General features: G+C 40.5%; 1 protein-coding gene and 1 long non-coding RNA gene across 4 annotated transcripts in view; one reads left to right on the top strand and one right to left on the bottom strand.

Annotated features, from left to right (window-relative positions):
- Positions 1–14,957, top strand: part of Rorb (RAR related orphan receptor B) — a 193,199-nt gene that overhangs the window by 77,540 nt on the left and 100,702 nt on the right. The window lies entirely within an intron of this gene.
- The window catches only part of LOC121826874 (uncharacterized), a 126,428-nt gene that overhangs the window by 87,642 nt on the left and 23,829 nt on the right, over positions 1–14,957 (bottom strand). The gene's annotated exons all lie outside the window — the stretch shown is intronic.

Raw genomic sequence — 14,957 nt, 5'->3', positions numbered from 1 at the left:
GTAGCCGGCTAAAGCTTAAATGCAGCCACGTGTTCCCTCTTGTGCCGAGTCAAGGCTTGGGTCTGGCTTCCTTAAGCTCCGACCACGTGCGTTGGTTTTACAGGCAGGGCCCTGTTCGGCAGGGCAGGTCTGAGTTGTTTGTAGCACCGGCTTTAGGCAAGCTGCTCACAGACCTAGGCCCGGGCTAGAAGTTGCTACCCGGACTAGGACGCCAGCAGCTCAGACTAAGAGGCCGATCGCCGCCGGCCGCCGTGTGCCGCCGCTGCCGCCGCCGCCGCCACCGCGGGCCGCCTGCCGCCCTTGCGGGAAAGCGGACCTGCCGCCAAGCCAAGCAGTTTTTAATGGATTCTTGTCACGTTGGGCGCCAGATGTAGATGTAACCAACCGTCTTATTAAATAAGAAACACAGAAACAATGTAAAAGAGAAAGCCGAGAGGTCAGAGCTCAGAGCTAAAATCTCACCCTTCCTCCTGCTGTCCCAGCTTCGCGAAAAAAGAGACCTACTTCCTTTCGGTTCGTATTTTTAAAGTATGTTGTTCTGCCTTCTCATTGGTTGTAAACCCAAACACATGACTGCCTCGTCACTGTCTGAATGTACAGCCCCCTAGGTCTTAAAGGCATATGTCTCCAATGCTGGCTGTATCCCTGAACACACAGAGATCTTATGGGATTAAAGGCGTGTGCCACCACCGCCACACTCTTGCTATGGCTCTAATAGCTCTGACCCTGAACACACAGATATCTATGGGATTAAAGGCGTGTGCCACCACCGCCACACTCTTGCTATGGCTCTAATAGCTCTGACCCCCAGACAACTTTATTTATTAACATACAATCAAATTAATATTTCAGTACAAATCAAAATAATATTTCAATACAATTAGATTACCACCACATCAAAACAATCTGAAAAATTAAGAAATTTTAGTAACCGTTTGTAGACACTTTAAAATACTCAGAAAAAATATAAATAGAAGACCAAATGTCATGCTTTCCACAAACTGACTCTGTAAATTACAATTTAGATGCAAATTTCTCTTTGGCTACGTCAGTAAGTCAGACATCAGGCATGCTCAATTAGAGATTCAGTTGTATGTTCTCTCCACGAAATATTTGTAAATGTAAATTTTTATTCCATGTTTTTATCTAATTAAAGTACTAGATTATATATTTTTTAAAATAAAAATTCCTTTACCCTCCCATGTGCCTTTTATTTTTCAACAGAAAGAAAAATGTATTTAGTGCACAGTAAGAGGCAGTGGGTGTAACAACAATGCCAACTGTGCAGCACACACACCACACACATACATGCATATGTACACACACACACACACACACACACACACACACACACATTAGGAACTAACTATAAAACATCAATTGATGTTATTTATTACTAATAAAACTATACCCATCTTATAAATCCTAGAATCGTTCTGGGAATGTCAGAGAATAATCAACATAATAAAAAATCCTTATGAAACAGGTTTGTTTTGCTTTTTTGGCTTTCCATTTTTGATTTTGGTTTTGAGACAAGATCTCGTTAAGACAGGCTTTCAATTTGCTATATAGCCAAATGTGACCTTGAACTCCAGTTTCTCCTTCCTTGACCTCCCTGGAGTTTCTCCATTAACATGTGCCAGCTGGGTTCCATGCCCTCTCTCTTTGCATTATGTGTGCCACTACATGCCATTATTTGTTAAATTAATAGAATATTACATGCAGGATATATGTGCAGAATATATAAATGAATATGCATTTGTCATCTTTGATGTATTTAATTTGGCTGATGCACCCATAAAAAAGCCTGCAGCATATTTGCATAATTAAGCATAATATTATGATAAACCATTTCAAGAGAAAAAGTTGGTCTTTCAATCACAATGTGGTTATATTTTTAACCTTGTATGTTCAGAATTCATTCGTGCTGAGAACTGAAGGTAGAAAAGATTGCCTTTGCCTTTATGAATAAGGGTGAAAAGTTTATTTAAATTAATAGTGCACTATGCTGAACTAGAACCCAAATATTACACATGACTGGCATATTCCAGACGACAAGAATGTCTTCTTCACACTTCACATAAGAAAAGAATTCTAGGGGCTGGAGAGCTGCATCAGCAGTTAAGCTCACTTGTAAATGCAAAGGATTAGGGTTTGATTTTCAGCACCCACATAGAGGCTTACCACCTTCTCAGGCACCAGACATGCATGTGGTAGATAAACATACATGGAGGCAAAACACTCATATACATAAAATAATAAAAGCAAATCTAAAAATATTTTCAAAAGAAAAGAATTCTATACTGTGGCATTTGTTGAGACTAAAGTTTCTACAGTTCACATACATGTGTGTGCATGTATGTTTGTGTTATGAAGGTTTCTGTATCTCCAACTCAACCTAAGACCTGGAAAATAGGGGGGAAATGGAAAAATACCCATTTTTCATGAATATTCATTTTCCCTCCAAATTATTCTGAGTGACACATGTGTAGGTCAACTAGCAAGTGGATCTTTTGAAAGAACAACTTTTTAATTTTATTACTAACTTTTATTTTTATTTTTGTTATTAACTTTTCTCATACACATCAAATTGTGAAAGTCTGGAGAATCATACCATGGTTGTCAATTCATTTTTTTAAAAAGCAGCAAACTAGTACCAATTCCTCATTAGTTTAATAAATACAGCAAGAAGTCATTAGCAAAACATATAACAATTTAACCTATAGTATAGATGAATACATGCATTAGTCTCATCCCCAAGGCTTTGTTTGCTATTGTAGTTATTGGTGACATCATGTGGTTGATGTTGGTATCGACAGCAAAATTAGACCATTTCCTAAAGCTGGTTGAATTACTGCCAGCAAAATGAAAGATTTTTAAAGCTATATCGTTTCCATTAAGTTTGAAACAAAGAATTTTCCCTGTTCCATGACTAATCATTTCTCCCTTAAATTTTAGAATGTCTTAGATTATCATGGTATATGAATAAATTATGGTTGTATAGGCAGACTACACACAGGGTAGTAATTGTTACTGGAGTTATCTGTCACTTTTCAGATGGAAACAATACTCCTGAATGCTAGAATCGGGGAGTATTTGTTCTGCTCGATAGAGTGTAGAATTTTCTATTCACTGCCTCATGTAATTACTGGGAAGATGTTTCCATTGTTAAAAGCTAAATTAATAGCTTTTATTTTATTTATTTGTGATAATTTAGTTCAATATTGTCCTTGCTGGAGAAGATGTACTAATCCCTACAATTAAGAAGTGCTTTGTCATATCCTCTTTTTCAATTCATCATAGAAAAAGAAAAGTTGAGGCAATTTGTCCTTAACTTTAACCTGAGCTATCTTCTTAAGAGTGCCGGTACCTAATCTGGTGACTTTCCCCTATGTAATATCAGTGTCATGTTCCTGTCATTTGATTAAACGGGATATTTTAGTCATTAATCTAACAGCCCTGTGATGCAGGAAGGAAGACATGACATTGTGAAGGGAAGGATCATAGAACTAAGGCAAGGAATCCCTTACTGGACACTCCGGTGGGTTCCCAACTCTGCACTGCTCTCTCTTGCCCATAATCTTCCCTGGTCTCCAATTTACATGATACTGCATAGGACACAGGTCTCTGGGGACTTCCTTTTCCTTACCTAGAAAAGGACTTCTTCACTCTAACATATCATTAAATGAGATATCAATTTGCAACTTTTGCTAAGGTTTAGTCAAACCAGGCTCCCCAGAGGTTCTCCTATTATACCCCGAGGTCCTAAATGAAAAGCCTTCAGTTTCTCTTCTTTACAATCCAGGCTGCTAAACTCAATAGGATGGGAAACCATACACAACATGTATTTATAAAAGAATTTGTCACTGGTCTTAAAGGAAAATAGGAATGCTAAGTGCTGGAAGACTTAAAGAAAATATGGTCAGTTATATCATAATACCAAAGTCACGAAAATACAATTTTTATTGACTTTGCACATATCCCAAGGAATGCTCAGGAATGAACTCTTTTCCTGATCACAGATGCCTGGGGGAGTCTGGGAGTGAGCCTGGCACTGCAGAGCTGGCTATTTTTGGAAGGAGCCAAGACCTGCGATTGCCTCTTGTGGAGAAAGATGTACCACTGTGATAGCCGGTTATTGAACTGGGGGCATTGGCAATTGATGAGGTGATGGTATCGCCCTTAAAGCGCAGGTCACAGGAGGAAAAAGGGTGCTCCTGAGGGTAATGAGATACAAACACAGCAGAGCCACACTGCCATTGCCTTCGGCTTAATTAAACACAGAAAGGAAGAAAAAAAAAAAAAAAACCTTGGAATATTTTTCCTTCTGCACTCCAGGCCAGTCACGGGACCAATTAGCTAAATTCAGCTGAAATCCCTTTTTTCCTCAATAGGTTTTACTTAATTACTTCATGTTTCCTCATCCAGGTGTAACATGACAATGTATGTTAAAATGAGTCCCAACGCATCTTGTGAAATACATTCCCCATTTCCTCTCATGTGAAGCACAGAGGAGAATGTAAGGAAATTGCCTCTTGAAGGACTGTTCAGAAATTAGCAAACTGGCTGAATTCAAGAGGTTAATTCTCACCCTTCAGAGCCTTTTAATTGTAGTTCACAGAGATCTCGGCTCTTCTATTAAATTATTTTGGTAATTCGGTCAAGTGTCCCATTTTCCCAGTCTATAAAATATGTAAGAATGTGAACGTAACACAAGCATCATACACATTTCTCTTGCTGAAAAGGCTCTACTGGTTTCCCTTTGTTAAAGCAGAAGTATGGCATGGCCCACTTTGGGCAATTAATCAACTGGTACATCTTGTGAAGAATCTGAGCGTGTCTGTCAGTGTTATGAAGGGCTTCCTTATCAGACACCGACTGGCAATCAGCCACTTGAGAATGTCACTCATGCAAGTGGAGTTCCCCATTCTATTTGTCTCCACCTCAGAGATGACTTGTGTGCCTGGATTTTTCCTATAGAATGCAGGGAGCCATTACATTCCCGAAGTGCCATGTGACTATCATCATCCAAAGGCTGGATTTTTTGCTGCTAGAAAAACCTGGGCCTAATGATCAGTGCACGCAGTGTCAGGATGTTATTGGCGTGCTCTGTGTGACTGTAACAGTGTTGACCTGAAATCAAATTCAATTAGCATAGACTTGCTAATGACCTACACTGCTTCAAAAACACACAAGGACAAAACACTTGGCCAAAAAGCTCCCATTTCCCAGAGTTTCCAACTCCTTTTGGTTGTTCGTTAGAGCAAGAGCCAACTGCCAGATTGTCTCCATAGATGCACGTTAAAGCACTTCACTAATGAAACACTTGACCACGCCTGTGTGTTATGAAAGGGAGGAAGCGGGGGAGTTCTGTCCTCAGGCGCTCTTGAAGCCGTTTCTGCAGCCACTGTGGAGCACACACTGCGTCTCTGGAGGATACGTTGGCTGGACAGGGTATCAAAGCAGCTAGGGGAAATAAGGTCTGTGGTCAGGATAGTGTTTCAGTAAAGCTAGAGGCGCCCTCACAGAATGTTCAGGAGGCCAACCCACTATCCGAGCAGCACTTTAAAGAAACAGAGGAGCCTTTATGATGTCCCGCCATGCCAGGAAGATGAAGACGATGTCCACTCTAGATTTCCACAGCTTTGACTGACTGCCTCCCTATTGTTTCTTTCCTAGTCGCCTGACAGGCTCATTGTGACGCCCTCTGTCTCCCAGCAAAGAGCAAGGACGGCTCTGATTCACCTGCCCTCCCCTGTCCCACCAGCAAATAGACCCTGCACTGAGTCACTATCGGAAATTCTCTGTGAACGCAGCAGTAAATAATAATGTGTAATGTTTAAAATGCCTGCGTTCCACCGTGCTGTTTGTTTCTCATGTTAACACTTCATGGTCTCCTTCCAGGCTTATCCTCCAACTTTCTTCTCTCTTGTATCTTATAGATGTTTTCCCTTGATATCACATTCTTTATCAAATATGCTGTTATAAGCATGTGTATAAAGTGGTAGCATGAAAGAGTTCCAAAAAGGAAATTCATCCACCTGGTATAAATGTGCCTATTTCTATGTCTAGGCATTTGCTTCACAGTCTTGCCAGGCCACTCTAAAGTGCCAAAGCCTCCCCTAGCCAGGGTCAGCACAACTTCAGCTTCCTAAATCTTTTACCATCATAAACCCAGAAGCTCAAAGCACCGTGAAAAAGCCCTGAACTGGCCATATACAACTTCGAAGCCAAGTCAATAATGAGAGGATTTTGACAATGCTGACTAAGAAGAAATTTGAAAAGGCTCCGGACTTCATTGCTTATAAACACGGAGAAATAAACAACAGGGGAATGGCCGAGGAAGAGGCACCATTAATGTGAAGGAGGCCATGCATCTCGCATGCAACCATGCTACCAAATTCACATGGAACATAGGCCTGGCATTGTTCAACAGCAAAGAAGCATTTGCTCAAGAGGAATATAGAAGCAAATAAATATAAGGAATGAATACTACTCTCAGACTCTTGCAAACACTTAACACTTGGTTGACTCATGGGGGGAAAAAAGCTTTAAATTCTAAACTATTACTGAACAAAGAAGAAAATGCCTTTTAAATGTTAGGGGTGACAATACATGTTTCTTGTGGCCCAACTCTAGAGGAATCATTTGTTTACCCTGCTAAGCCCCTGTAGAGAGGAATTATTCTTCCCACTTTACAAATGAGAAAACTGGGTCTTAGCCTCAGTGATGGCTCCATAGTTACTCTGAAGAAACTCCTGCTAGAAGAGCTCCCAGGACAGAAGGAAGGTGGGTAGCACACTGAGGATCTTTGTTTCTTAGATGCCACACTCTCCCCCTATTTGGCATGATTTAGCTCAGCCAATCTCTTCACCAGAGAAACTGAACAATTTTCCTCAAGTCAGGCTAAGCTGTGTAGTAAATGGTGAAGCTTGGCCACTTTGGACATGTCCAGCTGACTGCATAGGATCTGCTATTATGGATAGCCTACAAGATTTTCTATACATACAGCCTGGGCATCCCCAGTCAAAAATATGAAATCTGAAAGGTTCTGAAACACAAAAGTTTTTTTAGTGCCATCCTGATACCAGAAATAGATATTTCCACACCTGGCCTCCTATAATGAAATTATTGTGAAAAAAAACAGGTACAAATATGCTTCAAGGTTGCTTTCAGTTTAATATGCACAAGGTAGATATAAAGTATAAATTAATTTTGTGTATAGACTTGAGTCCTATCCTTGGTACAACTCAACATACCTGTGCAAATGTTCCAAGATTGAAAAACAGAACCTGTGAAATCCAAGTGCTTCTGATCCCAAGCATTTTCAGAGAAGGAACTCTGAGCCTGCAGAGACATCCATTGATTCTTTCAATGCTCCAGAAAGAATGGTGTGTGGGAGGCCATTCACTCAGGAACAGTTCATCTCGAAAGGCCCTGCTGTTGAGGAGCTGACTGCCCCAGCTCAAGAGACAGATGCCAGAAAACCGTTGCAGCTTCCCTCACAGCGTTAAGAGATTTACCTCAAAATCTTGTACCGATTAAAAGTCAGAAGTGGGGAAGAAAGAATGGTCTACCTATTGAGCAGCACTGGGAATATTACACTCCACAGAGCAGGAAGGACAAATCGAACACAGAACTGTGTGAGGACCAAATTAAATGGCAAATACACAAGCTCTTTAAATTAGAGAGCCCTGTGAAATATAAGCAGCGTTGCAGCTAATATTATCACATAGGGTTCCTCTGCCCCTCTTCTTCATAAAACAATAGTTTCTTCAAGGTCCCTAGAAGCCAAACCAGTGACTATGTTTCCAGAGAAATTAATGTAAAGGTAATTGTGGATGTTCAATAAATATTAAACAGCCTCTCTATTTGGGGGACGTTTCAAGTATGTGATTAAGTTGCGGTGATAGTAAAGGAAACCAGAGTGATCTTTAATTATAAAATACCTGTTGGGTTTGGTTCCAGTATAATGCAATTACCTCGAGGCGGATGGATATATCTCACAAGAGGTTCCATTCTCCACATGAAAGCCTTCGTGGACGCACATTAGACTCCATTGTTTGGACTTCCTTCATGGGCCCTGGCTCTCGTCTGCAGCAGCTAATCGGCACTAGCTTGGCAAGCCTTGCAGGAAATCTCAGTTGTATGCCGGCCATTCTGTGGCCTGCCTTGAAGTGTGGAAACATCACAGAAGTAGGGAGAAAGGCAATGGTGGCAGGCCACAGTTAGCCAAGCCCAGGCAGCAAAGAATCTGAGGAATTCGGGATCTCTAGGGGACACAGGAAGGCTGTAGGGGAAGGAAATGGAATTGTCCCTGTCCCTTGTCAGCATTGTGATGATTGTAACGCAAACATTGGTTTTTTTATGTTGTTGCTATTGCTTTTGGTTTTGGGGTTTTGGTCTTTTTTTTTTTTTTTTTTTTTTTTTTTTAAGTCCAGCAAGAAAACCTTTGGGTTTTATTTTAGGAAACTGTCCACTTACTTGCATAACTTCATTTTAAACTGATTTTTTAAAACCATTGCCTGGCTTTTGAACCCATGAGTGCAAGTAAATGGTGAACTAAGGAAATGTTATTTTGAAAGTCTTTTTTGTCTCATGCTGTCAGGGTTCCAAAAGCCTTCTATTAAGATTACTCCTATGAAATAATCATAGCCAAAACATTGAAGTGAGCACCACATGCCACTGGCAAGTGCTTCCCTTATGAATTCAGTTCATTTCCATAATGAAATCATGGGGAAACTGAGGCAACATAGTGCTAGTTAGCTTGTCTGTGACCATAGAACTTGCAATGGGAGGAATCAGTTTTCTCATCCGGACATCCTACACATGGGACCCTTGCTCTTTCGCTCTACCACCAACTGCCTCTGAGGTTTACGCTGCAGAGATTTGTGTATATGTGAGTCCCGAGAAGGACTGCATGCATGTGTATTCACATATTCGGTTTAGGTCCTGGTTTCAAAAAGACTGTTTTGTGCATCTTCTTACGAACCAAAGCAAGCGGACTTCAATGTGTTTCTTTTCTCTCTGTTCTTTAGTTTATTTCTGAACAATTCGTTCCATAACCTGGATTTAGTTTCTTCATCGGTATCAGAATGGTTCTGCAGAGAGAGGTGCCTTTAAACAACAAACTTAGCAACTCCCTCCGCTTTGATTTCCAAATTATCCCTGCTTTAATTTAGAGTAGAAGATGAAGTGCAGAGGGGCTGTTGATTTACTTGCAGGAATCCACCTTTCCGTTTGCTTTGCCTCACCCTGAATTTGTTCAAGTCAGCAGTTCTAAAGGACATGATTCTTCAAATGGAAAATGTAGTCAATGGGAGACACTGTGTGTGTGTGTGTGTGTGTGTGTGTGTGTGTGTGTGTGTGTGTGTGTGTGTATGTGTGTGTGAGTGTTTTCTCTTAAAAAGAAAGAAACAAATTGTGGGCTGTCCTCGGCTGCAATGGGGAATGCTATATGAACTTTAAAGCCAAGAGTAAAGCACCACTTGGAGAAAGCTGGTAGAGGGGGAACACATGTTCAATGTATGAAGTCAAGTCAGAAAGATGCATAGGAACCTTACTGACAAGATTTCCCAACTCTCCTGCTTTTTCTTCAGTTAGCCTGAATGATTCTCAATGAACAACATTGTAAAACAAAAGCAACAATAATGTAGCTTTGTTGTGACACTGAATAATGAGAACCCCTCTAGAATCCTGGACAAAAGCTACCTGGCTAGTTATTTATTTAATGAATCATTATTTCTTTCATTTTTGTCCCAAAGTATAAGGAAATACTGGGAGGACCTTTAAAGATAAATGACAACTTCTAGGCTCCAACTAGAACTGAAAGAAATCCAAAATACTCTCTGCCCTAGCCAGACAAGGTATTAATCTATATGCAACTGTCTTGGTTAGGGTTTCTATTGCTGTGATAAAACACTATGGCCAAATCAACTTGAGAATGGGGCAGGTTTATTTCATCTTACAATACTCAGATCACAATTCTTACAGTGAAGGAAGTCAGGGCAGGAACTGAAGCAGAGGAACACTGCTTGTTGGCTTGTTCCTCAAAGCTTGTCCAGCCTGCTTTCTTCAATCAAGCAGGGACACCTGCCCAGCACTGGCGCCTCCCCCAGTGAGCTGAGCCCTCCCACATCAATCATCAATCTAGAAAATGCCCTACAGACTTGACCTCAGGCCAATGTGGTGGGAGCATTTTCCCACTTGAGGTTCCCTCTTCCCAAATGATGCTAGCTTGTGTCGTAAAAACTAGCCAGCACAGCAACCTATTGTGCAGATAAGAAAACTGAGAACCAAAGGCAGGTAGTTAGCTCAATGTGCTAAGACATCTACTGAGTGATGGTGATAAGGCAGGAACTTGCCTCCCTTTAGGAACAATTTTTGTTAAACTTGGTGCCTTTCTTTGGACTGAAAGTCTTAGGCCAGTAGGGGTCAGGCAAGAGTAATCCTTGGTCCAAATCATCTTGCTTCTAATTGCCACCAGAATCCTAAGAGGAAACAAGGGACAGGACATGCTGAGTTAGAGTTGGTCATCACGGCTCAGAGAAAGATAGGAATGACTGCTCACAGAGTTATTAAGATCAAGATTTAAACTATTCTGGTGGACAGTCCATCAGTCACACTGTGTGGTTCAACAAAGTACCTTTCCAGTCATCTTTGGCTCTCCTGGATCAGCAGACAGTTTTCTTTTGAGATGTCTAAGTGACCAGAAATCATCTCATATAAGAAGTAGTTCAAAAAAGGCATAACAAGTGTGTCAATCATCTTTCCATCACTATAACAAAATACCTGCTATAGTTAATTTATGAAGAAAAAAGGACTGAGCTCATGGATTTAGAGATTGGAGCCCATGATAGGGCAGATTTATTGCCTTGCTTCTCTGACCAGGATCCCAGCGGCAATGATGAGAAACATATGATGGAGCAAACTGTCCCCCTTGTGGATAGAAAGAAAAAAGGAGGAGGAGGAAGCAGGGAAAGGCAGAGTTTTACTCCCCCTTTCCAGGAACACACAATAGCCTAAGGACTTCCCACCAGTCCCCACCTCCCAAAGGTTCCAGAACCTGCTGATGGCATCACACAGAGGACAATGCTGCTAACTTGTAGGCCTTTAGAATGTCTTTGATATCCAATATTCGATGTTAAAGAAAGCATTTATTTAGAAAGAATGAGATTTGGAAATGGCACAGATGTTGTATGCCTTAACAAGAGTATGACTAGAGGGATGAGGATGACATCAGCTAGCTAAGATAAACTCCCCGTGACAACAAAGTCTCCAATATAGACACAAGAAATACCTACACGTTTTTCTATGGCAATCTGCTACGCCAGTGTTATCATGGCAAGATTAGCATGAATATTCTAGAAAGTGAAGCTTTTCTGGTGGGCTTGCCATGTAAGTGGGGTCTGGAATCACAATTCTGAGAATCAACCCAACAAATAATCTAAGCTGCAGGCTGAAGAAATGCCAGAGAGCTGTCACTTCTCACCCATCACTTTTTCTCCTTTTTATTCTATAATCTTATGTTAAGGAGTATGCTCCTTGTGTGATGAGGATGAAGAACACAAACATGGATCCATCAAGGACAACAGATCCAGCAGCTAAAGACATCCATCAGTGCACAACCCACACAACTTGCCAAAATGAGCCCAATGAAGTGTCAGATACTGAGTTGCCAGTGGTTCATAATGGCATGGCTTCACCTAGGAGAAGCCTCTGTGACACTCAATTTAAATAGTGCCCCCATTACTTTGACTGTAAGGGGAACCTCTAAAGACAAATATAGTAGAGGGGAAATTTTCTCTAGAAGTATGCAAATAAGAGAAGGATATGATTCATATCCAAAACGCCCCACAGAATCTGCAAAGGTGAAGGAAGATTTGTCCCATCATTCTATGAGGAGAATTCTGAGCTCAGATGGGGATGCAGTCTGACTTATTCTTTCTACTCAGGACTCATTCCTGAGTTGTTCCACACCCTGGTAGCTCAGGACCATAGAACCTTTAAATAACTTCTCTATGCCCCTAAGTTGGAATGATATATTTGAAAGCTTCTCTCTTCCTTCATAAAAATCCATCAGTGCCTTGAGAATCTTTTTTTGGTTTTGTTTGTTTTTCAAGACAGGGTTTCTCTGAAACCCTAGTTTCTGTCCTGAAACTAGTTCTGTAGACCAGGCTGGCCTCGACCTCCCAAGTACGGGCATTAAAGGCATTTGACACCATGTCTAGCTATTCTCTCATACTTTCTTAATGATCTGAAACATCAGAGGAAAGAGTTCCCTGCAGCCACAGGCATTGAGAACATGTCTGTGACATAAAAGGATAGTTGTAAAAGTAAGGGACCTGAAGTAGGACCCACCACGTCTCCTCTTTGCTAGTGACAAACAGTCTGTGTGAGTTCCTCTCCCACACCATGGGATTAATAAATTAAGGCCAGTTCCAGGAGACGTGAAAAAGAGCTCATCTACTAAAAAAAAAAAAAACAGGCTTATTTTGGTTTTCAACTCTTCTGCCATGAACCTAAAACCAAAGGAAATTTTCTGAGAACAAGTGAGGTTTGTCAGAAATGAGTTAATTACTTTCACAGCTTCACCAAAGCCGTGAAGAAAGGAAAGTTTGCAGACCTTCAGCCCTATTGTGAAGGCATCAGCCATAAAGCATGAAGCCAATTGTATTCTTCAAACCCCATTCTTCCCACGTGTCAGGCATCTGCATCCATAATCCAGACACCCCTATGATGAAATACTCTCATCTAAAGTGATTCCTCCCAAGAGCCAACATCATCTGACATTGAATTCATGACCATTGGTAGGCATCAGGACATGGCAACATTCTTCTATGAATTATTCAATCATATATTTTATAGCATTATTACTCTAGAGCTTAAAAATCTCAAAGGTGCTTGATAGACAGTGTGTATGATATTTTATATTTAAAAAATAATATGGTTGTTTTAGTTTGTAAAGCCAATACTCTTGAATTGAAATGGAGAATTTTTATCTGTATCAATCAGTTCAAAGAAATTTTTGACTGATTTTAGGATTTGTGGTGAAAACAAGTTTTCTATAGTCTAGTCCATGTCTACTTATATTTCTCATTCATTTTGGGAAGCTGAACAAAATATCATATCCCAGGAGAAGAAATAAACCCAAAACAATGTTCTGGAATGGGATAAGCATGAAGCTCAGCAGGGTTACAACCACACTAAGTTAGTTAGGCCATTTCATTAATAAAACAATGGTTTTGATTTGAAATTATGAGCCAATTAACTATTTTAGGATAATTTATTTCCTATTTACTTCTAACACCAATTTTTATATCAGTTTCAGCATATATACAAACAGGAACTAACTATAAAAGTGATTATACTAATGGGAGTCTCCACCCACATCAGAAAAGAAGTTCTGACTCTTTGTCTCAGGAACGATAGGAACGTTCAAAACCGAACACTCAAAACTGAAAAAATTATTAGATTGAAAAAACGACAAAGGTTACAAACTGCCAGGATGCCCACTAAAACAGCTCCCACAATATTGTTTTGCATTGTTGTCTACAGTGTTAAAAACAAACAAATCACTTGTGAGGGTTGTGCATCTAACTCAATGGATGAAGTCCTTCCCATGCAAGCATGAGGACCTGGGTTCAGTTCCCAGCACCCACATAAGATGCAGTCACAGTCATATACATTTATAGCCCTAGCTCTGGGTAAAGGAAGAAACAGGTAGATTCTCAGAGCTCTCTGGCCAGCCGGGTTAGCCAAATTGTGAGCAGTGGGTTTAGGGAGAGACCCTGTGGTTCAACCAGTAAAGCACTTGTTACAACAGCCTGAGCTCCTCCATCACCAGAAACCATGGTAGAAGAAGCAAACTGACTCACAGACGTTGTCCTCCAGCATACACACACACACACACACACACACACACACACACACACACACACACAATGATGATAATAATGATGATGATGATGATGATGAACAAATTCTTTAAAAGATTGGAACATTTCACACATAAATCTGGGTTGCCTCTTGAGTTTTTGTTCTTTCTTTAATAACCAGCTGTTTCTGAGCCCCTCTGGCTTTTCTGATAGAGCATGCACTCACTGGTTTGCCTGTCTCTACCATACCCATTGTGTTCTTTTTATCGCCATTCAGTTACATACATTACCAGCTCAAGCCCCAGAAGGCACTGAAATTTGCAGCCTCCTAAAGCTCCTATCTACAAATGACACTCAACTGTGGACCTGAGTAGCCTATCTTTTGAAAGAGAAAAGTGTTCTATCTACTCATTTAGATGGTGTCAAATACTGCTTTCAAGGAATCATTAAAAAAAAAAAAGTAAGTGCTGATACATATTCAAGACTACAGTCAAGAGCTCAAGACTTAGCACTGCATTATAGGGGTTGGTATGTAAAAGGAAAGAAAATATTTTTTAATTTTTATTAAATAAAAAATAGTTTAAAAAGGAAATAAGCTAGGGTTTCTCTTCAAGTAAGAGGTGACTATGAGATGGATGAACTAGGCTTTACCTTACACAAATAGAAAGGTGCAGGATGTATATATCATTTATTCCACCCACTCTCTCTACCCCCAAAGTATCCCAAGCTTACCAATCATTTCAAGAATGGACACAATCCCATTTTCCAGTCAAGGGCATATTGTGTTTCTCTGTATACAGTTACCATTGACTCTTAGTCTCTGTATTTGTTCCCATCTGCTGCAGGAAGAAGTTTCTGATGAGGGCCGAATAAGGCAATGATCTATGAGTATGGGAGAAAAATCACTAGGAGTCATTTTGTCGCTCCTTTTTCTTTTTTAAGACCAGTAGTCTTTGGTGTTACCCTATGTCTCTGGACTATCTAGTCTCTGGTTCTTGGTCACACAAGCAGTGCCTGGTTCCATGTCATGGAGTGGGCCTTCAGTCAAACCTGACATTGGTTGGTTACTTCCACAAGCTT

The sequence above is a fragment of the Peromyscus maniculatus genome, chromosome 1 (assembly GCF_049852395.1).
Source record: "Peromyscus maniculatus bairdii isolate BWxNUB_F1_BW_parent chromosome 1, HU_Pman_BW_mat_3.1, whole genome shotgun sequence".
Lineage (NCBI taxonomy): Eukaryota > Metazoa > Chordata > Mammalia > Rodentia > Cricetidae > Peromyscus > Peromyscus maniculatus.
Note: the sequence above shows the minus strand (reverse complement) of the source record. Positions and strands in the feature narration are given on the sequence as shown.